The 27,204-nt window shown below is 37.7% G+C and overlaps 2 pseudogenes; both read right to left on the reverse strand.

Moving 5' to 3' along the window:
* Positions 1 to 3: 3 nt before the first annotated feature.
* On the reverse strand, positions 4 to 18,919 carry LOC121962102 (annotated as a pseudogene).
* Positions 18,920 to 20,181: 1,262 nt separating this feature from the next.
* The window catches only part of LOC121962077, a 24,101-nt pseudogene continuing 17,078 nt past the window's right edge, over positions 20,182 to 27,204 (reverse strand).

A 27,204-nucleotide genomic window follows, 5' to 3' on the forward strand; every position in this document is an offset into this window, starting at 1 on the left:
ATCTGAAATAAAAACAAAAACTTGCATTAAAATTTTATTTAAATTCTGTCCTGAATCAGAACACGTGCAACAACTGAAACACAGAAACAACATGGCGTCACGCCGCCTCGTATATACACGTGTGTATGTAGGTATTTTTGTGTTTGCGTGCACAGGACAACCACACAAACAGACCGTCTGTAAAACAATTACTATCATAGAAACACGCATGACACCATTTCACACCCTTTTGTCACGGTAGCAGAGGGGTTAACATGGCTACAGACGCATCGGGTAACCTCAACTTTCACCGTCTCTCTGGAAGGATCTGAGATTTTTGTTTGTTTGTTTTCTTTGCTGATGATGTCCTCTTCTAAAGCCGTGATCGAACGCTAACTAACTTAACACGAGCTAAACTGCTGAAATGGATTATCATCTACCTAAAATCAGACTTTTTTTTAATCAGTTTTTAATGTTCTAAAAGCTACCTATTTAATACTGCTGCTTCTGTCGTGGCTGGATGTCTAGTTTATTAGATTAAAACGTATAATCCCAGTGGGATTACATGGCTCAGCGTTCACCTGCTTCAGGAGAGAGAAAATGCAGAAACACAAATTACAATAAATGGCAAATATTTGGCAGGCTTTCTACAAATACACGAGATTTGTAGTTAAATAGACAAAGAAACATTCATCACCTCCTTTCTTAATCCGATTCGCAAACCATCTCACGAAAAAATACCAAACGTTTCTAAAACATAGAAATCTTAAAGGGAAGATGAGTGAATAGAAGAAAAAGTGACGCGCGAAAGATGACAAGAAAGCAAACAGAATTAAAGTTCGGCAGAGTGAGTTGTAAGGAAGGGATGGAAAATTTAAATGTCAGGGAGAGCAAGGGAAATTTTTGTTTTTTAGATAAAGAAAATACTTTTCCAGAACCTTCCAGAGAAACAGAATTAAAGTGCATCAACAAAAGAGGCCGAGCAACCAATCAAAACACAGCATTCAGGGATAACAGCCAACAGACTGTGAAGGGGAGGTAACAAGAAAAAAACAATCAGACGTCATTACTGGCAGCGACATGAAGGTCCCATTTTTTAAATATTAGATTTGAAATCAAACAAAACTTTTTTTTTGGAAAGGATCCTATTATTACTATACAGGCCCATTGTATAAACAAAAGATCTTATCATGTCTACAGGATCTCCAAATTTGGCTCTCTGTCTCCTATTTTCATATATAGCAGTCAAAAAAAATTCATCAATTTTATTTATTGAATCGTTGAATTGCTTTTATAAAGAGGTATCTATCCTCCTAAGGAGAGTCAATGGCTGAATTCGGTCGTCACATTAAGTGCCATGAAGAATTTTCCGACCTCTCTGTTCCCTTTCACTTTATTGGAGGACGACCGAACCAGAATAATGCTCGGAGAGGGCTACAATTATTGTAAAGTTTTTAAGAAAATGTATGTTTTCTCACTGAAATCAGGTCTGCCATAGGCCTCCAGTCCTGTACTAATAGTAAGTATTAGGGCTGCGTATTGTTTAAAATCTGGATATTATTTGATACTAGTGCTGATGCAATACGTGAGTTTTGTTGCAGGTGCTACAGCATTATTTTTTCAGGGTTTCCATGCAATTTCATGGATTAAATCTCAAAACGTTACCTTTAATTACAAAAAAAAAAAACTTTCCCTACGTTTCCATATAATCCGTCGATAGCTACTGTAACAAAATTATGTGTAAGGCTGTCTATGGAAAATTAGTGTAATAATTTCAATGCAAACACTCAAAGAAATTCCATTTCTTTTCCAGGCCTGGAAAATGTGATTGTGAAATTCCTAAAGTTTTTTACAATCTAACAAGTTTTCTGTGCAGCATTTTTTCTTGCTAAAGAACAAAAAAAGGGAAGAGGTTAAAGTTCCGTACGTTAACTACATACAAGAATATGAATATTGCAAAATTTCGATACTTACAGAAACATTTTGGTTAATAAAAAATAAATACTTGTGGTTCGATACTGACTGAAAACTAAAGGGGACCAACATGCCACAGCAGCCTCAGTCTCTCCGAGAAGCACGAAAAGAAATGTAGTTGAATTCACTTTCGAACAGCAGAACTGCCGTCACGTAAAATAGTACGAGAATGAAAACAGTGCAAACGTGAAAATAAACATCAGTTAAATTCCTTGCAAATAAAGCTTACGACACTAAGGAAATGACTTTAATTAAAACGATGCTCACTGAATATTGGCCAAGACAAGGCATACAAATCCATCATCTTCATATATTACAACAAATTCGTTCTGCATCAGTATTTTTTTTATTAACTCATGTTTGTTATATACTTGGTAACTGACTGAAAGAAAATTTCTGAAAGAAAATTAAGTTATCGGTTTGACTGACTTGTACTTTGTACTTTTGGAACTTCGTACCAATTTTAACCAATTTATGGTGATTTGTCATACAAACAATTGAATCTTAATTACATATCCCATCATGTCATTTAATGGTTTTTCGTATTTTTGGAGGCTAGTTTCAGTATTTGCTTTGCTTAAATTTAAAGTCTGCAAGTCCAGGATCTAAAAAAAAACAATGCTATGTACATGCAAAGCCGTACGAAGGTCTTGAATACACTTAAATGTTTTGTCCTGAACTCAGATTCATAAGTCGAATGTTGTGATTTGTATGCTTTGTAATTAATTTTAGCAACAAAACAGGTCTTATTTTTCCATCTACACAAACAGGAAAACGATTTTAAAACATTAGCAGCAAAAGCGAGAGAGGGGAAATTAACAGTACAGCATTGGTTCTCCAGCCTTTTACTCGGGTTTAGCTCTCTTTTAGGTTCACTTTCTCGTCATCAACAATCAGATCTTGAATGTTTACGGACAAACTTACAATAGTTTAGAGTCATATCGTCAAGATCCTCAGCGTACTGTGTGTATGTACAAGTACACAAATAATCAACACTTAATTCTGCCTGATCAAAACTCAATCACATTGAGAATCACCAGGCCGTGGGGTCATGAGGGAGATCAGTCTTTGCTGCTGGGTGTCTTCGTTACAAAAATAAACGTCTCCTCTGGTATCAAAATAGACGACAATCTTTATCTCTCTCGGTGCCGGCAACGCCACGACCGCAGCCCTACGCAGTTTGGCAAACCGACAGCAATGCCACGTGGCTTAGTGAACGTGTGGAATATACATTTTATATTTACATGCTCGGCATCCAGAGTGAACTCACTAAAGCAGGGAGGGATTCTTCGCTAAACTTTGTCGTTTCTACGACTCTGGGTACAGTCTTTCTATCGTCTTTCACAGCTTGTTTTGGTGGCGATTTAATTTAAACTCTGGAAATGGTTAATGGCAGCTAACACCTATAGAGGTGTACAGACGACGGGTTTGATAGACACCACTTAGGTATGCGAAAGTTCGGAGAAAAGATCCCCAGCTGGCCAGTAAAAGATCCGATCCTTGATTGTCAGGGTTAAAGGTAAAGGTGTTTTTAAAAAGGCAGCATGAGGCCGTGGTGTTGGACACGTGTGGTCAGGCAGACGGACAAATGGACGGCCAATAAAACAAAACAAGGCAACACTATAGACAGGGTTCCTACATGGCATTTTAACCCTTATCGAACCTTAAGATGGCCGCGATGGAATACTGATGAGGAAAGTCTTTGCGTCCTCTACCTTTAGCCAGGCAGACACTGTACCGATTAAGTCTGATTTTACCCGAAAATTTCTGCAAGGCTGCAATTACGACCCTGATAACAATGCTCAGTTACTTGCTGGAGCTGCTGATGATCCGGCTCTCTGACATATTGAAGAATTTCTGGTAAGTCAAAAATTACAATGGGTTTATTGGCCCGATTTCCCATCGTGGTACAAGTTGGGGCTGAGCCCACTAGAACTGCGCTGGGCTTCAAAGTCAATCTGACGAAGTCGCCAAACCATGGATTTACAACTTCTGGGTCCATCACCTGATACAATTTCACTGAAAAAGACTGTTTCCAGTAAGGGGCTTTCACACCACCACGTGGTAACTCGCCACCTCCAGTCATTTCAATAAGGGTAGGGCGGGGGAGGGGAATCGGTTTCTAACACGGCATAGCGGTTGGCGCCCACATCGGGGTTGGGGCCTGCATGCACAGATTTGGCTCTGCTGCGCTAAGTCTACTGTGTAGAACTTCTGGCGATTGCCGCAAGGTTTTGGCCTAAATAGCAGGTCGAGGAGCAGAAAGAGGACAAGATGGTGGAGATGTTGGTTTCAGAATACCGGAATTACGGCTCTAGCAATTTAAAAGAAAAACTGCAAGAGAAACTGGGCCTGGGATGACAATATCATCAAGCTTTAGATGACTGGAACATTGTCAAAATATGTAGAAATCTGTCATTTCTGTTGTTTTTCTGCAGTATGCAGCTACAGGATAGCTTGCATTTCTGCCAGTGTCCACCGGGGCACCCGAGTGTCATAGCAGCCATGCACAGTCTTGTGATCAGGGTAATTTTATACTTGGAGTTTGAACTTTTTTTGGCTTCATGTGCCACTTACATAGAAATTAATAGAGCACCACCTCCAACTTTGTATCCATGGTCTTGACTCAAACTGTTGTGATACAAAACTTCACTTTTTTGCACAATATTGTGGCCTCTTACTTTCCATTGATAGTAGCACTGACCTTCTTTCTATTTGTCAACAGTGTTGCTGACAGTCATCGTGCCATGTTTGGCTAAGCTTTATTGGCATTGTCTCTGGACAAAACCAAATGGGAGTTTCAGTTTCCTTTAGCTCCATGTCGAGGCTGGTTGACTGTTTTGTACAGCATGAGCATAAAAGAACGGCAGATTAAATATTTGAAGTGTGAAAATCAATAAAACATGCAGTGTCTGCCCGGCTTTACAGATGTTTTTTTTTTTTAAATGGTGTACATAGAAAACTATTTAGGAGAAGAGGCGGTGATGCAGCTGAAAAATCTCCTACATCATGGTGGCATTTCTCTTGTTACCATTTTCTCCGTACGTTAAGACCCAGCTGCAAGATTTGTCACTAGTTTAATACTCTTCACTCGTTTCCATCTGTGCTTCACAGTCAGCATTTTTTGCTGTTTTGAAATTCCACATTTAATCAGCCTTTCTCAGACCTTTTGATATTCTGTACAGCCCTGCAATCAGTCAAATGTATTTCTTGGTGTCTCCAGTTTTTCCAGACGCACATAGGAACCCTGTTTGGAAAGCATCCAAACCAAATACTGTCAGCACTACTGTGCTATAAAGATAAAGGAGCCTTGAATTATACGGACAGGCAAAAAGAGAAAAATACTGTGTGTAGTTGCTATTCAATACTGCAGTCTGACTGTAGCTGTAATACTGCAACGACGAGTCCACCGTTGCAGCAAAACACCAGAAAAAGAAACCGAATCCACTGCCCAGAGAAGCTGGTGAGTCCTTTCAAAAATAAAAGTCTTCCTTTCCAAAATGAAATCACCGCAGACGTCACACACCTGGCGTGTTGGCAGGCAAATCAAAAAGAAGCTAAATTAACCAGAGATTAAATCTTAAAAGAATCCAGACCAGTAGTGAGCAGCCCGGATACAAAGTCCCATCAGGTTTCTTTTATTTGTTGTTCCTCTCTCACCTGAAACCAGGTGAGAGAAATTCCAGGTAAATTCCACAAAAGGACCCAAGACGAGAGCACAGGTAGTAATACGCAGGCAAGTCCTGATTCCTGGCCTGGATCGATCACAGACACTGTTAAAAACACACAACCCGGAGTTCGGAGTTCTCAAATGATCCTCCAGATTTGCTGATGAAGGAGAAAATCGACTTTCGAAGAGTGGATTCTCCTTCGGCAGCCGGCTTTCTGAGGTTCTACCCTGTTCACGCGAGTATCAAGTTGAGTGGATATCATCTTCATGTTCCTCTGAGAATAAATGTGGAGACTCCAGTTGGATCCCATCAGACCTTCGAAAGTCCAATTTAGGAGAGAAATGTGGCGACAAGTTGTTTGAAATGTCCTGGACTTCTGTGGACTTCTTTCAGTCGAACGTTCTTCAGATTGACGACAGACGGGTAAAGAAGTTGAGGTCTATTTCTAGAAATGAACGGAGGCAAATCTGCATAAAGTGACAGCAGACAGAACGACGTCCCAGATTAACGTCGGAACAACATCTGGTTAAACCGAGGAGAGTCGAGGGTAAAACCAAGGTAAACAAACTGGGTGACACACCAGGTTACGTCCAGGGTCCAACCTCGTCAAGCGTCCGGGAGACTGAAAATGAAGCCAAACCAGGTCCTTTGAGTCCTGATCAAAACCAACGTGTTTATCTAATTTAGGTCCGCTACGTGAAAGCCCATTAAGTCTGCTTCTAGCTAGAGTCCACCTGCAGTCTGGATGAGATGGTTTGGTTTAGTTCTGTATCGGACAGGTCCAAAGAGACAAAAAACCCAGTGTATCACTGGTGCTGGTTCTGGGTTGGAACCAGTCAAAACCAGAACCAGGTCCTGGGTTATGCTCAGTTTGGTTTGGCTCAGGTCTGGTTTCAGTCAGGTCGTTCTGTTAAAAGTCTGAACCTGATTTGTTTTTGGCCCCGGAGGTTCTGGTTTGGTTCGGTCGTGCTGCCCTCAGGACTTGTCCCCCAGCTGAGACTGCTCCATGGACCCCTCCTCGTCCGAGAGACCCGTCTCTACGGTGATGACCAGGGACGCCACTGAGGCGCTGCTCGCCATTGGCTGTAGCTCACCTGGAAGACAGACGGAGGACCGGGTTGGACTGAAGAATTTCTTCCAAAACAAGACAAACTTACTTTTGGCTTAATTTGATGAGCAAAAAGGATTTTCTGAGCAGCTGAGGTCAATGATGAGCTGTCATTAACCCTTTGAAACCTGAGCAATTTGGCTTAGTTGTTGTGGAAAACATGGAAAGAAGGCATTTGCAATATTGTTTTCTATTTGTGAATAGAGGTACATATATATGTAAATAATGGACATTTTTTTCCTTGCTTTTATAAAATAATTTTCAAAATGTACTAATTTCTTGCAATTTGGGGAACATTTCTTAGCAAGTTAGTCAATGCCAAAAGAACACAAAATCATTTTCTAAGAACTTTAAGGTTTAAATACTTGCGAAAGATGCCTGAAAGCAGCACAAGAAAAGTGTGGTGCTCCAGGTTTCAAAGGGTAAAATCCAACATTAAAACTTTTGGACCTTTTTCAGCAGGAAAAACACACAACATACAGGAAACAAGACAAACAACCACAACTCAGAGGTGCTATGAAGCTAAACAGCCACTGGGTGTCAGTATAACATCGTTATCAGTGGACATACTGTGTGTGTGTGTGTGTGTGTGTGTGTGTGTGTGTGTGTCACCTGTGTGTGTGTGTGTGTGTCACCTGTGTGTGTGTGTGTCACCTGTGTGTGTGTCAGTGGTGGCCGTCACAGGGCTGTCTCTCAGGGTGTCCGGGTCTTGGTAGTCCTGAGGGAGTCCCACCCGTCTCACCCCGGGGTCCAGCACCACCGAGGAGCCGCCCTCGCTCAGCGTGCGTCGCTGGACGCCCCGGACACCACGGCCTCCAGGGCCAGAGCCCCGACCCCACCCACGCCCACACCCGCCCACACCGCCCAGGGCCAGGTCGTAGTCCAGCGGCAGGTCGTCCAGACAGTCTGCGTTCAGCTGCAGAGGAGCGAAAGAGTCAGACAACAAATTTAAATGATTTTATAGAAGGAAATTTAATTTTTTAACATCAGTGTGCACAAACTGCTTTAAAAAAAATAAAATAATTAAAATAATTGAACTAAAGAGATAGATAAAAATAAAATTAAATTAAATAAACTGAATTATGATAAAATAATTAAATAAAATTAAAGAAAAAAGATAAAATTCTAAAATTAAAGACAATAAAAAAGTAAAATAATATAAAAAGCAAGTTAAATGGCCTGAACTAAGATAAAATAAAGATAATATATAAAAATAAAATAAAGTTAAATAAACTGAATTAAGATAAAATAATTAAATAAAATCAAATAAAAAAAATTAAATTATATAAATTAAAGACAATAAAACAGTTAAATACAATATAATAAAATAATATAAAAAGCAAGATAAATTACCTGATTTAAGATAAAATAAAGTAAAATAAATAACTAGAATAAATACTAAATAAAATAACTAAAAATAAAATAGTTAAATAAATAAAAATAAAATAAAGTTAAATAAACCTAACTAAAATAAATCAAAATAAGATAAATAAAATTTTTAAAAAAAAACCCCACAAATTAAAAAACTGTCAGACTCACAGCGATGCCCAGAGCTTTGAGGATGTTCATCTTGCACATCGGACACGTGCGGTGATCCAGCAGCCACGGATCCACGCAGCTCTTATGGAACAAATGTCTGCAGAGAAAAACAGCAAAATCAATTCTTCCTGCTGTTTATCTGCATTCGCGCTGATGTGTTTAGAAAAGAATCCGGTTCACAGCTGCTTTTTATTTTGCGCCGTTACACAAGGCAGGAAAGAATCTGCTTTTCATTTTCATCTCTTTTCATAAGCTCATATGCAACAGAGGAAGCCTTTCTCCCCGAAAACAAACAGTCACTGTGGTCTCAAACTCTGCTGCCCGCTCAACCCCAAAATAATCCTCTGTGATCACAAGAAAACTGTTTGTTAGTGTCCAAAATCATGAAGTCACTTTGTGTTCACATGACAGCGATGGAAAAAACAAACACTTAATATATCATATTTTTAAAAATATGTAAAAACAAAGTAAACATCTTCTTTACTGTGTTTGGTTTCTGTGAATTCCTGAATATTAAATGTTCATCTGCAGTTTCTGTAGACATCTCGGTAATATAATATTTTTTGATTAATAAATTATAATTAAATACACAATAACTCTGGAAGCATTTATTCATTTTGAAAGTGAATCAGCAAACAGAGTAAATTCACCGATAGAGCCCATTTCTTTAGAAAGCAAAAATAAATAAACAAATAAATCTAAAATCAAAAATCTATATTTAGAGCCTTCAGTCCTGATAATGTTAAAAAATGACAAATAAATCTGCCTCTGTGTGTGTGTGTGTGTGTGTTTACCTGCAGGGCAGGATGCGGACCACAGGATCGTTTGGCCTTGTAGCCTTCGATGCAGACGGCACAGTTGTCGAAGTCGGCCTCCGTCTCCTGGTCGCCCTTCCTGATGGTGCGAACCTGAAGTTTACTGATCGCTTTCTTCGCCGCATCGCCGAGGCGACGCTGTGGGACAGAGAGAGAGGCGGAGGTGAGTTTATTTCCATTTTAAAATAAACTCAGATTGGTTAAATAAAAATGTCCGTTTGAATGAGTTTCAGTGGAGCATTTTTTTGCACTTAACAGGCTGAACATAACAATTTTGTTTTTTTTAGAGTGTTTTTTGGTTTACTTATTGTCAAAATAAAGTGCAAATTTATGCTTTTCCATATCCAACTGTTATGTTAATATTAGTTGTACCTACAGCAAGAAAATGTAAAAAATAAATAAATAAATAAATAAATAAAAATATTAGAAACATTCGACCGAAAAATACAGATGAGCTGAAGGCCGAGGAGTATTATACAAATAAACATACTTCTCAGAAGTGGGACATTTCTCTACTGTAAATCATTTTTTGAATGAGCTTAGGAAAGATTGTAATAATCTGAGATACTAGATTTCGGATTTTCATTAGCTTTAAGCCATAATCATCAAAAATAAAACAAAAAAGGCTTGAAATATTATTTTTAAAAAATATTAAATATTATTATTATTAAATTTATGCATAAAGAATTTATAACCTCTGAAAGTTTACCTGTTTGAATTAAATTAATAAGAAAAATGAACTTTTTTTTTTTTTTTTTTTTACGAGATTTAAATTTCTGGAGATGCAGCTGTAACGTGAACGGGTTGTGTTTACCTGGTTCCGGTCTCGTGCGTTGGCGTATCTGAACCTCTGGATGTAGTAGAAGACGAGCCAGGCGAGAGAGATGATCATCAGCACGATGAAGGAGATGGACACGAACACCACCGACGTCCTGCTCACGTACTTCTGCAGGTTCCTCGTCCCGATGGTGATCGTCATGGTGACCGTCACGTTGCGCTCCAGCAGCAGCGCCACCTCTCGGCCTTTGGGCTCCGGGATCATGATGGCGACCACCTCACCTGTACCTGAAGACACGGGGGACACACACGGTCCATCAGCCCGACCCTTAAATAATCCCATACACCTTTATCAGACCAGGTCCCCAAATCCATTACCCAGGTCCTCATTTAACCCTTTAACGGTCACGCTAAGAAATGCCTTCAACATAGAATATGTTAACAAAATACATCAATTTATATATATATTATAATATATAATATATATATATATATATATATATATATTTTTTTTTTTTTTTTCCCTGTATACTGCACTGAAAAAAGTTCAACAGTTAAATGTAATATAATCTAAAATCAAAGTAACTTCATAAAATAAACATATAAAAATAAATAAGATGCAAATAAAAAATGAATCTATTAAAAAAATGTACAAAATACATGGTAAAAAACCAAATTGTCAATGTTTTATAACAACATCTAAAAATAAAAGTCACTTCATACAATACAAACAATACAAATAATGAAAGTAGTAATTAAATCAGTTTAAAATGTATGATATAAAAAAACAAGTAGTCAATTAAATATACTAAAAAAAGAATTAAAATACATCATACAGAGAAAACAGAATAATAAATGTCCTAAACATAAACAGTAAAGGGTCTGAGGGTCCTTTCACAAGAAATTTGGGGCGTCATAACACTTAATTTCCTCCACTCTGGTGAACTTTTAATCACCAGTTTCTGCTCAGATTTAAAAAAGTAAAACTGTCTCTTCAGAGAAATGAAAGAAACTAAATTCATGGAGCAGAAATACGTTTCTACCTCAGAAATATGATATAAACAAACTACAGATCGTATTCTGCGACTGTAACCTGCTCATTCATTCATTCGTCCGATCACTATGACGACCAGATCCTCGTCCGCCCACCAGAGACCACCACTCCAAAAATAAACAGTAACCCCCGACAGGCTGCACGACGCCGCCTCGTTTCTTTGGTATCAAAACTGAACACGCGATTACGTAAGAGACCGAAGGGTTAAAACACAGTTACACATATTTCTATCAGAGTTTGTTTCCATGATTTTCCAGGACTTTGAGGCTAATTTTAAAAACCAAATATTCTCCGACACAAATACTCCTCATCGGTTCTTTTTCATTACTGAACAAAAGCATTTTAAATATTTTATTTAAGAAAAATTAATTCTAATATTTTTAAGCAGTGAGGATGGTCTTATGTTTTTTATTTTATCTTTAGGGGAGGGGCATACAACAACAAATGGCTGTATTTTGGATATATTTTACTGCAGATTGGGCAAAATATGGCATTTTTTTTACAGATTTTTTTTTTCTTTAGACAGTTTTGGGCTTGTTTTTAAAGAACACGTTTTAGGATTTTTTTTCTTTAAGAGATTTTGCTGATTGTCAAAGAAAACATGGCTTCAACCAGAAACTGCAAAAACAAAAAATATTGTTTATTGGATTTCCAAATTTCCGACAGTCCTCGAACACATCATGTGTTATTATACAGGATTTTGTAACAAAATTCCACAACTTTTCCAAAATTTTTATAGTATATTTAGTTTCTCAAAAACAATTAGGCTTGGAAATTACTATTTGCAAATTATTTGGTTTTTTCATGACCGTACGAACCCGGATCTACACTGCAGTGATCAGGGATCAATCAGTGTGGTGTGAAACCATTTCTGAGGAACTGAAAGTGATGAGCGAAGGAGGAGGACGAAAGCAGAAGTTTTTGGGACTCCTTCAGGGTAAAGAGAGGTCAAAGGTCAGCTGGTGATGATTCAGCGTGTTGTTCAAGGACACTTTAAAGGAAGCGTGAGAGTCAAACCACATCTGAACCAGCCACACTGGTTTGATTCTGTAAATTATTTAGGTTAATCTTGTGTTTGAAGTCTGACCTCAGATAACCCCGAAACGTGGATAAAAACGCTCCAGATGAAGTTTCACTTCCACAGCGACACATAACCGCAGTTAAAAAGGAAAAGTTTAATTTCTATGTTAAATATTGACAGTAAAAAGCTGCTACAAATACGTTCAAAAGGGAAGTTACAAAGTGCAGTGAATTCCTTCAGCGGAGCGGCCGGGAATGTGACGCCGCGTCGACACAAGTTTAAAACTAATTAGTCACTCATGCAGACAGACGCTCTCGCCGACGGGCCGCTGACGAACCACAAGAGGAGCTGACGGCAGAAAGTTTTTCACCGTGACGCTAACAGCAAGTGAAGTGGACAGATTGTGAATCAGGCTGCGGACGACCCCGCTGACGTCCCGGAGTCCGCCTGGAAGTGACTGTACGTCAACAAAGTTTTCATTTCCAACAGAGTGAAAGAAAAAACACGTTTGAATCTTTTTTAATTTTTAATTTTAACAGCCTGCCACGATTAAAACATCTGCCGCCACAATTACATTTTATATTTTTGGAGCTGTAGCGCTCGTTTGGTTATTAACTCCAGCACACTGTCGGAGCGCAGAGCGTACTCTGGGCACAGACGGAGCAGCAGAACATCTACATGTTTGTTTTTGCAGCAGCTGCTCCTCTCATCCATTGATCTGATCTGACCAGATCGATAGATTGATTATTCACCCCGTGACTCTACAAACTGCTGCTGAGGAAAAAGACTCATTACGAGCTCCACCTGCAAAAATGTCTTAATTTGGAGAGGGGATGCAAAATGATTAAAAAAAAGGGACACATTTGTTAATTTGAAAAAAAAATGTAGCAAAACTAATGTGAAACTAGTGTTATGTTGATTTATTTTGGGGTAAAAGATTTTGGTACGATTTTATTTTGATATTTGTTTCAAGTAGACGCGCTGTCAATAACAACCAGTTCTACTTCAATGCAAAGATTATTTTGAAAAACATTTTTCGTGGGAGAAAGACAGAAAACAAGCTAAATCTGAGTTGCGGGGACACCTTATCTGAAAGATATTACAAAAAAAACAACATGAATTTTCCATAAAATATATTTTTAAAAAAAGGTATGTTCATAAGCATGAGCCGAAAGAGTTAATACACCAAACCGGACTCATCCTGTAAACTTGTTTACATTTATCCAATATCACTGCTTTCTGGACTTTGTATTCTATTATATGTACGCACTCAATGTTAAATAAAAGGGTTTTAAGAAAATAAAAATAAAGAAAAAACACTAAAGTCCTGTGAGAAGATGTGTCTTCTGTGTCTATTGTTTTGATACATTTTACATTAAATTTGGGGACCGTTTACATTTAAGTTATAAAAAAATATATAAAAAATTGCTACAATTCTTTATTAAACTATTTATGTAAAATAAATAAACTACACATTAATAATGAGAATAAGTGTGCAACACTAGATTCATTCAGTATAATTTAATTTTTTTTTTTAATTAAATTTTTTTTTTTTTAAATTATATTGGAAGATCAAAATACATTTTTTGTCCTTATAAAATCAGCACTAATGTCCTTGGTGTGGAAATTTTGGTTTACTTATTTCTCTGCAGCAACGAGTAAAAACATTTGTGATTGCAAAGCCTGAACCAAACTCTTGTAGATATTTCATTGCACGCACATTATTTAATATTGTGATGCTTTTCTGTGTGTTTCTGGTGTTTTTTGTACTAACTGTATCTCATTTAAGATTTTTATACACGGGCGGACAAGCAAACAAACGTGATGCGAGTGTTTCAGAGGTCGATAAAGCTTTAATAATGTTTGTGTGTTTGCAGTTCGGCTGAACACAAGTTGGATATATTCTCCCCGAGGCCGGCGCCGAACTCACATCAACCCCAACAAAACACAAACAGCACCGAAATCAATCAGTCTGCCTAAAAATACCCTGCAGCGATCGATGTCTCCTCTCCCACACACTTCTGCTTCCATCACCGCTCAAATTAAACATCGGGAAGCCTCAAACATTCACCTCGCCCCCAAAAAATGGACCGTAAATCAAACAAACAGCGCTGTGAAGGAGTGAAAACTCTTTAAAAAATGTCCTCATCATGACAGGTTTAAAGCCGCTCTTCACCCTGTTTGTCTGAACTTTTTTGTAACTTTAGAAAACACTGTTTGTGTCGACGTGCAGCTTTGAACTAATCTGTGGGATGAAGTGAGGAATGATGAAGGCAGCTGATTCCAGGTGGATTAACGCTCTTTCACAGCTGAAAGGTTTGACTGGACGACGGACGCACCAGTCTGATCCGACACCAGCGCCTCCTCCTCAATTTAAAGTCTCCCTCCACTAAAAAATGTTTCACTTTAACGGGCAGTTTAGTATATTTTGATGCCAATACTTACTTTAGACACTGTTTGGTGCATTTTACACACTTTTCTTCTTCCTGTTGTGATAACTGTGTGTGTGTTGATGCATGTGTCCTAAATGTAGTCCAGATTGTGTATTTGAGTGTAATCAGTGAATTTGCAGCTCAGCTCCTACAATAAGTCTAAAATACACTGTGGAAACTAAATAGTTACATTCAGACTGTTCAGGTCAAAAAATGCTCCATTGAAACCCATTCAAAGTGACATTTTTGATCCCACAGCCATCAGAGCAGAAAAACAGGACTTGTATTATTTCTGGGTGTCATTCTGGGCTTTTGACTCTGAATTTGTAATTTTGACTATTTTCCACCTGATGAGGTCATTTTGACCATATTTGGCATATGGAGGAAATACATGCTATTTCCACTAGGTGACCTGTCACAGTCAATGTAGCTGCTGATCACTGACATATCCCAGACTGTCAGCAGCTACACTCACACACTGACATATCCCAGACTGTCAGCAGCTACACTCACACACTGACAGATCCCAGACTGAGATATTAATAATCAAAATAATGAAAATGGAAAATAATGCTTATTTTCCATCTAAAAACATAGTGGCATCATGACAAAAACCTGGCATTTAAAGAATTACATTTCTGAAAATAAATAAATATTTGATATTTCTGATTAGGACTGATGTTGGTTAAAAACATAAATTCAATGAAAGTAGAAAATCATATTAATGTTTAATATTTTTTAAAGCTTGATTCGGAAAAGCACATTTTGTGTGCACAGTGATGTAACTCTGCACAAAAAATAATAATGTAATGAAATCAATGTTGCTGCAAATCATTGACATTTCCCAAACTGTGATAACAATTATAAAATAAATCTATTTAGTATGTTGAATAGTGAAAATTATTCTTTTTTTGTGTTTTTTTCCACCTAAAAACATAGTGGCACCATGACAAAAAAAATGGCATTTAAAGGATTAAAATTCAGAAAATTAATCAGTATTTGATATTTTTGATTAAGGCTGATGTTGGTTAAAAAAATAAACTCAGCAAAAGTAGAAAATTATTTCAATGCATAATATTTTTGAAGCTTGATTCTGAAAAGCTGTGTGTTACTACTTTTATTTAGCTTAAGTAAAATAAATACTCAACTTTTGCATTCTTTATTTTAATGTTAAAGTTTTGTTTCTGATCAGACTTTAGCTGCTTAAATCTGCTTTCTGTTTTCAATACTTTGGTTTGTGAAGCGTTGAGCTGATTTGGTTTAATCAATCACCCGAGTCACGGAAAATAACTCAACTATTTTGGTAACAGATTAAATATCAAAACCAGCGTTTAATAATAACCAGAATGTGCTCATGTGTCCGGGGAAAGATTCCCAGGAGGAAACTTTCCGTGAACATGAACTCCGTCCTGTCAGAAAACAACCGCGACACTAAAAAAAAACCCTGAGAAAGAGGATTTAAAGTAAACACGCGCTGTTGTTCATATTCGGGGGTCGGGGGATTCCCTGAAGGAGTTTCCAGCGGACGGAGACACAGCTGCGAGTCTGCTCGTCCAAAAACAACAGTTTAGACTGAAGACCTCCGTCTGCTGCAGCAGCTCCGTCAGCCTGTTACATAACTCAACACTTCATCATCATCATCATCATCATCATCATCATCATCATCACTGCTCACACGCTGCCGTCGGAAACCGAATCAGCAGAGAGTTTTCTACAACCAGCTGATGTGGAAACAGCAGATAGTCTGTTTGTTTATGCAGGAGGAATAATTTAAAATACATCTAATAAAGAATTAATCTGACAAAGTGACGCCTCGGCAGCTCAGTCAGAAAAAAACACATGAAAGTAAATAAAATTAAAAAAACACAAATTTCAGACAGACTCTTACACAGTTAAAATGTTGTGCAAAATGCAAATCAAAACCAGAATGCAATTATTTCTTTTTTTATTTTCTGGAATCGGGGTTGAATGTAAAAACTTACTCTGTGGGATAAAAATGTTAGAAAATAATGAAAAATGTTTATCACTATCTACCAAAAGGCCTTTTTTTTTCGTATGAGCTGCTCGAATAAATTCAGTTCACTGAGACATAAAAACAGAGATAAGCAGCAAATTCTCACACGACTGTCAGGAAATGAGGAAATTAGCAGCAATAAAACAAGACTGATGATTTTTATAGAAAATGTCAAAAAGAAATATTTTTTGTTTTGTTGATTTTTTAATGAAAATGGATTTGGAAGGCACGTTTTCTTTAACAATGTAAGCATTTTTTTCTTGTCTGAGCAGCTCAAAAAATTAGTTGCAATAAAACAAGATAAATGAGCAGCAGCCACATGATGTGTAATTTGCTTACTAACTTTTTTTTATGTTGATTTTTCTAGAAATTCTTTTAAAAAATGGCAGTTTTCAGCTATTGTATTTTTTTTTCTTTTAACAAAAATATATTGGGAGGCATGTTTTCTTAAAAAATAATGGTATTTATTAAAATGGGTTTGGGAAGCATGTTTTCTTTTTAAAAAGTTGGCTATTTTTCTTTATTTTTTTGGCCATTTTTATACTGTGCAAACTTCAAATTGAATTTTTTGTCTGAGCAACTAAAAAAAACCTCAGTTCACTGAGTAATAAAAACAGAGATAAGCAGCAAATTCTCACATTTGAGAATAAGAAAATGATCTGCGATAAAAACCAGATAAAATCAGTTTATCTCTACGGGAAACTTGCACAGCAGCTTCAGTGGAAAGAAGTAAAGAGTGCAAAAATTAACAGAAAATAATGAACACAAGATTTACGATGAGCATCAAAAGTTGTTAATATCTGGTGCGATCTTTTTCTCTCTCAGTTTTTGGTGACGTTTATAGAAAACAAACACTTTAGCAGTTTTTATTTATTTATTTTGCTTTTGAAAGAAAACACATATAGAGGACATATTTTCTTGACAAACCACCAAAAATCAAACTTAGTAATAAATGTTTCACAAATTGTGGCAAATTAGTTGATTTAATTATATTTTTACAAAAAGCTTGGTAAATAGGACTAGGGAAAGTTTAAAATTTGGAATTTTGTTTTATAATGATCAATGTAAAGAAATGCTTCACAAATTGTGGGAAATTAACTGATTTATTTTTTTTTTTCAAAAAGCTAAATACATCTAAGGAACAATAAAAAGCTCAGTTTTTTTGTGATGATCAGAAATTAAATTATGAGTTATTCTGAACTTAAGCACTTTTGCCAGGTCACCCTACCTTTCAGATAATTTTCTAGTAACTGTTTCCACAATTTTTATTTATTTATTTTTTAGATTTTATTTTAAGCCATATCTTATTCGTTTCCATCTCTCCATGTTTTTGGAAATAAATAAATACATAAAGCCAATTTGCTCACGTTTCAATACCGATATTCACATGCATACCTTAGAAAAACCAGTAACCAGCTTATTGCAGATTTTGTGAAACCTTGTTTTCTGTGTTTTCCGGTGGTGGATTTGGGCGTTTGAGTGTACCTGTATGGGGCATGGTGATGGTGTCGTTGGCGTTGGCGGAGCCCACGTTGAAGATGACCACCGCCGAGGCGTTGTGGGCGGCAGCGTGGCGGATCTTGTCCTTGTAGGTGCAGTTCCCCCGGGCTATCAGCGCCACCCAGGCCCCGGCCGGAGCGGGCACCGCGAACCGGGTGTTGGGGTCGCAGGCCTGGCGGTCGTGCGGGGCGGCGGGCAGCACCACCACCCCCTTGGCGTCCCGCTTCGGGGAGTGCTCCCCGTAGCGGCCGCACTCCGTCTTCTCGGTGCGGAGCTCCGAGGTGGCCGGGTCCACGTAGGTGATGTTGACGAAGGCGGTGTACCACTCCTCCCGCTCGGCCACCGTGAAGTCCAGACACAGCAGGTGGACGAAGCAGAAGGAGAGCAGCCACGTCGAGAGGGCCAGGCTGCGGCAGGCCGCCACCAGAGAGCCCGGGGCCATGGCGATCCTCCGCGGTCACAGCGAGCCGTCCGTCGGGCGCTCTGTCGCGTCGGCCCCGCGGGCTCCTACTCCACCATGCTACCAGCCGACCGGCTCCGAGTCCAATCCGCCTTTCTGTTAGCGTCGACGGCCGCTCGCTCCCAACGACTCCCGGCGCAGATTTTTCACCGTCTCACCGTGTTTTCCGCCGCCGCTCTCAGGCTACCTGTTAGCCGTTTCCATTTCCAGCCGAGCACGGCACCGAAAACAGCCGCCGGAGAGGCTTCGCACCGCGGCAGCTGCGCTCACGACCGGCCGCTGAACGACGAAGATAACCGGCGACGAGGTGAACCGACAGACGGTGGATTTACCGAAAGTTAACGGTTGATAATTTGTTGAGTATTTTTCAGCTGCATTGTTTTGACCGGGCCTGAACGGACCACAGGTAAACTACCGTTAGCAGGACACCGGAGTTCCGGTTATCTTCTTCAAAATAAAAGCCGGGACATGGTTCGTGAAGCTTGTATCGCTAAGGGACTGTTCGTTATTTATGAGAGGAGGGGGTGATGCAAAAAAGTTTTAATGCATTGAGCGGGACTTGTTTTTGCTGATAGGATACATCTATAAATTGCTGTATTTTGGATTTATTTTACAGCTGATATTTACATAATGTATTTAAAGATAACGTTTTAAGAGAGACTTTTATTAAGAAAATAGTTTTGAACATTTTTTTTTTAAAGAAAAATGTTTTGAATTTTTTTAAAGAATGTATTAGAAGAAAACTATTTTAAGGAAAACATTTTCAAAGAAAATGTGAAGGAAAACGTATTATACTATTATAGTATAATACTATTTTAAAAGAATACTTTTAAAAGAAAATGTTCACAAAGATGTTATCTAAGAAATGTTTTTAAAGAGAGTTATTTGAGAAAGTATTTTAAAAATATGTTATCTGAGAAAATATTTTTTAAGAAAAAGATTTTATATATTGTTATTTTGGAAAATGTGGTTTAAAGAAAAATGATTTTGAGTAATTTGTTTAAAGGCTTTTGTAAACAAATGTGTTTAAAGAAAATATTTTAAATGAATATTCTCAAAGAAATGTTTTTTAAAGAAGGCCTTTAAATAAAATGTAAAAGTTTTTAAAGTTTTTTTTTCTAAGAAAGTATTCCTCGAGCCTTTTTTTTTAAAGAATACTTTTAAGATAGGCTGACAAGTTGAACTCCACAAGTGACAGGCGTTGCCTTTAATTTTGAAGGACAGAACATCCCGTTTCCGTTATGGTTGTGTCTAACTGGACTCTTTGAGCGCTGTAATGTCGAGCAGCGCCACCGAGCGGCCCGGCAGAGAAACTGCGGCTGTAACACCTAAAACAACACAAATCTGCATTTTATTAGTTGAAAAATAAGTATTCAAATATTTTGTATTACTTAAATAAATTTAGAAAATATTTTATTTTTATTTTTGTCACATAAGAACTTTACTCACCTGATTTCTTTTAGTCAGTGCAAAGTTATGTGTTCAACAATTTCTTTTTCAAAATTTAATTTACTGTGATTTTATTGGAAAGAAAAAATGTGTGACGTGTTTAATTTTCAATTTATATTATACTGAGATATGCATATTCTTAAACAAATGTGTTTATTCAGACGTCACAAACTAACTGACAGGCAACAAATCTGTATAACTACGTTGGTTTAATTTAACAGATGGTTAACTTGGATTTTTTTTCTTCTGTGTTATTTTGTCTAATTTGGATCTAATTTATTTTATTTTTACCCCTTTTTCTGACTGGATCCTTCTATACTATACCATTTGTGTTTTTGTATAAAGTCTAAAAGTAAGTTTATTTGACAGTTGTTAAAACAAAAAACAATTTGAATGACAAAAAAAAGATTTAATTAAATTGATATTAAACAGAACTAAATCAAGTATTCATTTAATGCAGAAATGTGTTTGTAAATCAAACACCTGCAGTCACAGTGAACAGCACACATAAAAATGACAGAGCACACACTTAACATGATAAAACGATCATGTGATTAAACCCTCGCCCAAAAACAGCAATAAAAACAATAGAAAACTAAGTGTCAGTGTTTCTATCCGAAGCTGCCGTCTGGAGGTCGGTACAGTTTGGGGAATGAAAGGAGCTGAACGCCGCTGAAGGCGAACTTCCTGCTGCCCACGTTCTTCTGCACGTTCTCCATCCTGCAGCCGTCCCTACACACACACACACACACACACACACACACACACACACACACACACAGTCATCACTTTATCCTACTAGACATTTGTGTGAAATTTTGTCATAATTAGCATTTTAATTATTAAGTTACAGCCAAAAACAACTTTTGACCTTCTAACACCAAATTCTAATCAGTTTAGTGTTGAGTCCAAGTGGACGTTTGTGCCAAATTTGAAGAAACTCCCTTAAGGCCATCTTCAGATATTCACAAAAATGAGACAAACGCAAGGTCACGGTGAGCTTGACTTTTGACCACCAAAATCTGTTAAGTCCATCCTTGAATCTATGTGGACGTTTGCGCTAAATTTGAAAAAAAAAAATCCTCAGTGTTCATGATATACTGAATTTACAAAAATGAAACAGACACAATGTCACAGTGACCTTGATCTTTGACATATGACCACCAAAATGTTACCAGTTCATCATTGATTACAAATGGATGTTTGTGCCAAATTTCAAGAAATTCTGTCAAGGTGTCCTTGAGATATCACGTTCACAAGAATGAGACAGACAAGGTCACAGTGATCTTGACCCTTGACCTATGATCACCAAATTGCAATCAGTTCATTGTTGAGTCCAAGAGGACATTTGTGCCAAATTTGAAGAAATTCCCTCAAGGTGTTCTTGACATATTGCATTTACAAGAAGTGGACATCTGCACGTACAACCCAAAAACATAATTGTTGTGGTCATGGCTCTCTGTGGCTCGGAGGCATAACATAAAAATAAAAATAATTCGATAAATAAATAAATAAATGAATAGATAGATAGATAGATAGATAGATAGATAGATAGATAGATAGATAGATAGATAAATAAATAAATAAATAAATAAAATCCCAATAAATGAATGACTAAATTAACATTTTCCCAGACCAGTTAAGCAACTCTGGGCCTCCCGAAGAATCACATTTATCAACAGACTCTTATTTTTTGGGAAAACAGTATGAAAATGTTCCTTTTTTGGGGGAAATTGTCTTGTTAAGGGGCCCGATTCTTTCCCAGTGTTCCCAGTGTGTGCAGGTCTACTGGTATTTGGCGAGCAGTATAACGAGGCTGAGGATGAACCACAGAACCAGGAGGTGAGAGGACACCAGCAGGAAGGCCACTGGGTACACAGGTGGCGTCTGGGAGCTTTAGGGGCCAAACTCTGCGGGAGCCAGGAGCTCTGGAGGCCGGGGGGGCCCTCCCGCGAGTCTAACCCACAGATAGTGATCCCTGGCTGGGTGTAGCAGCCGAGCATGTGCCCCCAGGACAGACGAGACCTGGAGGAGTGTGTGTGTGTTTGATGAAGAAAAATGGATGATAAAGATCCCGAAAGAAAGAAAGAAACATGAGCAAATGCAAAGAAAGAGGCATGGAGTAAAAAAGAAAAGAAACAAAAAGAAAAGTTAAACCGAAAATATTCTGCAACATGAAAAAGGCGGATAAAGGAAACCAAAGGGGGTGTGAGGAGGAAGAAAAGGAGGCAACAAAGGAGAGGAAGGAGGGAGGAAGAGGATGTTTTTGTGGTTGTTTTTAGGAGGTCAAAAAAAAGAACAAACCTCCTCATGCAGTCGAGCGCCGAGCTGAAGTGCTGCTGGCTGAGTGTGTGTCGCTCCCTCAGTAACACACACTGCTCCAGCGTCACCGACATCGACGTGCGGTCCTTGGCGCTCTTACAGCTCGTCAGACGCACGCCGTTCACCTTACGACACACCTGAACACACACACACACACACACACACACACACACACACACACACACACACACACACACACACACACACACACACACACACACACACACACACACACACACACACACACACACCTGAAGCTGATGTGATGAACTCGTGAGCTGCTTATTTAAAACTGTAATATATATTTTTATATAGAAAATTCATGATTTTTGTCACAATAAATTCCAGTGTCACATTTAGTTTCCTTCATTTTCACAAACAGCACTGACAGCATCAAGAGGAATTTGTTATGAAATGTATAAATAATCAGCCAGTAATATTTATTTATTTGTGTATTTATTTATTCAATATGAGAAAATAAATCCTCATATGATTTTTAAAAATGTTACTGTATTGGAATTGCTGAGAATCTGCTGGAAATGTTCACTTAACTGTATAAAATCTGAAGTAGCTTCACTGTTATTTTCGGAGGTTGTGGCTCTGCAGGTGAACATTTTTGTTAACTTTTAAAGAAAAAACAATCTTTTAAAATTTTTGCCTTAAAAAAACTCTACTTGCAGAAACATTTTTGGCAATTTTTGATTTTAAATTTAACTTTGAAAAAAAAACAATTTTTTTGAGACTTAAAATAAATAAATAAATTTAAAAAAAGCCCCGAATCTTAAACACAACATTTTTTGACAATGTTTTTACTGGCAATTTTTTATTGTTACTTTTCGAGCAATTTTTTAACTGTTATTTTAGCAGGCATTTTTGTCAACTGTTAAAGAAAAAAAAAGGTGTTTTTTTGTTGTTTTTTTTTATTTGGCAACTGTGAAAGAAACTTTGGCATTTTTTTAAACATTTTTTAAATGTTATTTTAGCAGGTAAAAATTCTTCTAGAAACTTTCAAGAAAAAAAAGGCAATTTCTTTTTTTTTGCCTTAAACTCTTTTTGAGAAACTCTTTTTAAAAATCTGGCAACTTTGAAAGAAATTTTGGACAATTACTTTTTTTTTTTAAAAAATTTTTGCAGATTTTTAAGGAAAAATGCCTCCCTTAACGGCTTAATTTAATCTCGATCCTGTTAAAAAGTCTTTATATTCTGGATTTTTTTGACAGGGCGTCTCACCGTAGCAGCCGTCCACAGAACCTCGACGTTCTTCCTCTTCCTGGTTTGGACGCTGCGGTCCAGAGAGGACAGCAGCTCTGACAGCGAGTGGACACCAGCTGCGAGACACGGAGAGTCTCCGTCAGTGACACGTCATTCGTGTTGTCAGTTTAAACGCTCGGACTCGTTCCGCTTCCGTCTCGTTAAAACAGTGATGTCACAGATCTGGTTTTTACCCGTGTGAGGCGTTTTGTCCGTCAGCGTGCGGCAGTACGCTCGCAGACGCTCGGCGCTCTGCTGGTTCACTCTCTCCTGCAGCGAGCTGTCGCCAAACCTCAAACAAACACGAAAACAACGATTATTACAGGACGACTCCGTACAACATTTTTAACAAAACGTTTCCACGACTCTGAGGCAAATTTACAAAACCACAAATCCTCTGAAACTGTCATTAATATTCTCTATTGATTCTTTTTCATTGCAGATTTAAAAAAAAAAACATTTGACGATTTTTCTTTTCTTTAAAATTTTTTGGTTATTTCTAAAGAAAAATACTGCACTTTTTTTTTCCTTTAAACATTTTCATGTTTTTTCTTCTTTAACGGAAAATAAATTGGCTTACATTTTTTCTTTGAAATATTTTGGCCTTTTTACAGAAAAAATAGCTTTTTTATAAAAAAAAAAAAAAATTAAAACGTTTTTAGAGATTTTTTAAAATTCTTTTTTTCATTACAACATTTTTGGTGATTTTTAAAGAAAAATGTTGGTGATTTCCTTTTTCTTCATTTTTTTGGGCCATTTGTTGTGTTTTGCTTTTTTTTTTTTTGCAGATTTTTTAAGGTATTTTTTTTTTTTTTGGTGATTTTTAAAGAAACTATTTTGGCATCTATTTCAAAAATCTCAGACATAAACTGTAACAAATAAATAAAAAAAAGAAATTATCCTTGGATTTTAAAAATTGTGTTATTATTCACTTTGCTTTTTGCAAATTGATTTTTCCAACTTTTCCCAGTCCTTTTAGTGCTCTTCAAAATAAAAGCACTTCCTTTTAAAGGAATGTTTGTGTGTGTGTGTGTGTTTGTGTGTGTTTGTGTGTGTGTGTGTGTGTGTGTGTTTGTGTGTGTGTGTGTGTGTGTGTGTGTGTGTGTGTGTGTGTGTGTGTGTGTGTGTGTGTGTTTGTGTGTGTGTGTGTGTTGTGTGTGTGTGTGTGTGTGTGTGTGTGTGTGTGTGTGTGTGTGTGTGTGTGTGTGTGTGTGTGTGTGTGTGTACCTCTCAGCCAGACTCTGCTGCTGGTTGATTCCAATGTTAAAGAGAACGGGATGAATTCGTATCAAACGGCCTTCTTTTACTTCCTGCGGCAACGATCTGAAGGTTTCCGGGGGCAACGGGACCTCGACGACCAAACTGCCCCTGAAAGGAGGTGAACACACACTGTGAGTGTGCACTGTGAGTGTGTGTGTGTGTGTGTGTGTGTGTGTGTGTGTGTTTCTCACCATGCTCCGCGGAGCTTCGGCAGCAGGTCGTCCGGTTCTTCAGTTTTCGCCTCGGTGACGGTGAACGTCACTCCGCTCAGGTCGGACACACCCACCTCCATGTCCTCCAGCATCCCCAGCTCGTCCCCTGAGACACACACACCATGTTAGAGGACAGACTGTGTGTGTGTGTGTGTGTGTGTGTGTGTGTGTGTGTACCGTAGGTGCTGAGCAGAGCTTCGAACTGAACCAGCAGTCCGACCGAGTGAAGCTGCTGCAGGAAGTCCGGATCCTCCAGACCGCCGAACAGCTTCAGCATGAAACCACACACTACCGCGGACAGCTGCGAGACGAGACCAGACAAGATACGATGAGACGAGACAAAACAAGATGGGACAAGACAAGATACGGTAAGACAAGATAAAGCATGACGAAAAAAAAAGTAAGATTCGTTAACAAAAGACAAAAAGAGATAAGGTAAGATAACAAGACAACAGACAGGACAGGACAGGACAAGACAAGACAAGACAAGACAAGACAAGACAAGACAAGACAAGACAAGACAAGACAAGTCAGTCCTTTACTAATCTCAGAGGCTACGTTTGGGTCTCGCAGCAGCAAAAAGTCGTAAATAACTCGTCGTAAATTTTTATACGTCGTCTCCGACTGCAGGCTGATTGATTCTGTCCCTCACCGCCTGGCTGAAGACGGCGTGGCGTCTCTGGACGATGTGTGCAGGTCCCTGAGCGATTGTCACGGCCACCGCCCCCTGCAGGAGCACGAAGGTCATGGCGGTCCGGGCCTTCCCCACCGCCTCACGCACACAGTCCCTGAGAGTGACCACCAGGGGGAGCAGCTGCTCCTGCCAGGAGGACGAGGACGAGGAGGACGCTGGAGGAGACGCACAACATCAACTTTAAAGTTATTTCCTTTTTGTTTACTCATTATTTTTATCATTATTATTATTATTAATGGTTATTTACAAGTACAAAGAATAATCAGACAGAACAAAAACAGTCTGCACTTATTTCATCCATCAAGCAAATTAAAAAAAAAAACTATTTGCAAACCAGCAATAAAAAAAACAACATCAACTAAAAAAAGAGAAACAAAGAAATTAAAACATAAATGAATAATGAATTAGCAACTGAGCGAATCAGTATGATTGAATCTGGCTTGACTCTGGAATTAGTAAAAATCTACAAGAAAATCACCTGAAAATAGCACAAAATATGAAGAAACCTAAAGAAAATGAGAAAATAAAATAATAAATAAATATATAATATTTTTCTGTAAACAAACTTTAAATATATAATCATAACAAATTATAATAACCATGATGATAATAATAATAATTATTATTTTTAAATTTTTTTTTGTATTTTCCCTATTTGTTGGATATTTTTCTAGTGAATGCTTCTGTTTTTTGAGGTAATTTCTCGGTAATTTTCTTGTCTTTCACATTTTTATTTTAGCAATTTGTGGCAAAGCACTGATTGTTTTCTTACCAATGTTTTTTCAAAAGTCAAACCAATGAGCTCTGGGTTCAAAGAGTTAAAAAATTGAAGTTTTGTTGGTAAAAATGAGAGGATCCATGCATGACGACACTGATTTAATCGTGATGTGAAATTAAATCAAGCACAAAGTGATCGTCCTTCTCACAATAATTTCAAGTAAACTGATTCAGAATATCAGCAAACTTATATTTTGAACATTTTTAATAAGTTTTAGCAGCAGAAACATTAAAAAACGTCTCACCGGTGTTCTGAGAATTCGTGTCCCCCGCCGTTTCCTGTTCTGACGATGTCACTTCCTGAGAGCGCTCCTCCCGCCCCTGCAGCCGGTCGCCCATGGCGATGATGCAGTTGAGGCTCATGGCGACGTTCGCCCACGCCCTGTCCTACACACAAACGTTATCAATACTCCTGATCAGTTCCTCTTCACGATATATTTTTTAATCTTATTCAAAAAATAATGAATTCACAGAGAGACTCTTTATTTCAGCTTACGGGACGATTTTAAAAATATTTTCACAGCTTTGTTTTTTTTAAAAATTTTTTTTTAGCGATTTATAAAGAAATTAGAGAATTAGAGATTTTTTTCGCTTTTAAAAAATTTGTTTGATTTTTAAAGAAGAAATGTTGGCAATTTTTTTCTTTAAAAAATAAAAAAAAAAACATTTACAAATTAGATGGTTTTCTGTTTCTTTAAATCTTTTCTGTGATTTCTGAAGATATATATTTTTGGCAATTCTTCTCTTAAAATGTATGGTATTTTGAGAATTTATTGTTTTTATTTTTAAATTTATGTATTTATATTTTTTCCTTTTAAAAAAATTCAAACTGGCAGTTTGGAAGCATGTTTTCGTTAAAAAACTAAAAAACTAAAAAGAATTAAAAAATCCCCAA

The sequence above is a fragment of the Plectropomus leopardus genome, chromosome 23 (genome assembly GCF_008729295.1).
Source record: "Plectropomus leopardus isolate mb chromosome 23, YSFRI_Pleo_2.0, whole genome shotgun sequence".
NCBI lineage: Eukaryota > Metazoa > Chordata > Actinopteri > Perciformes > Serranidae > Plectropomus > Plectropomus leopardus.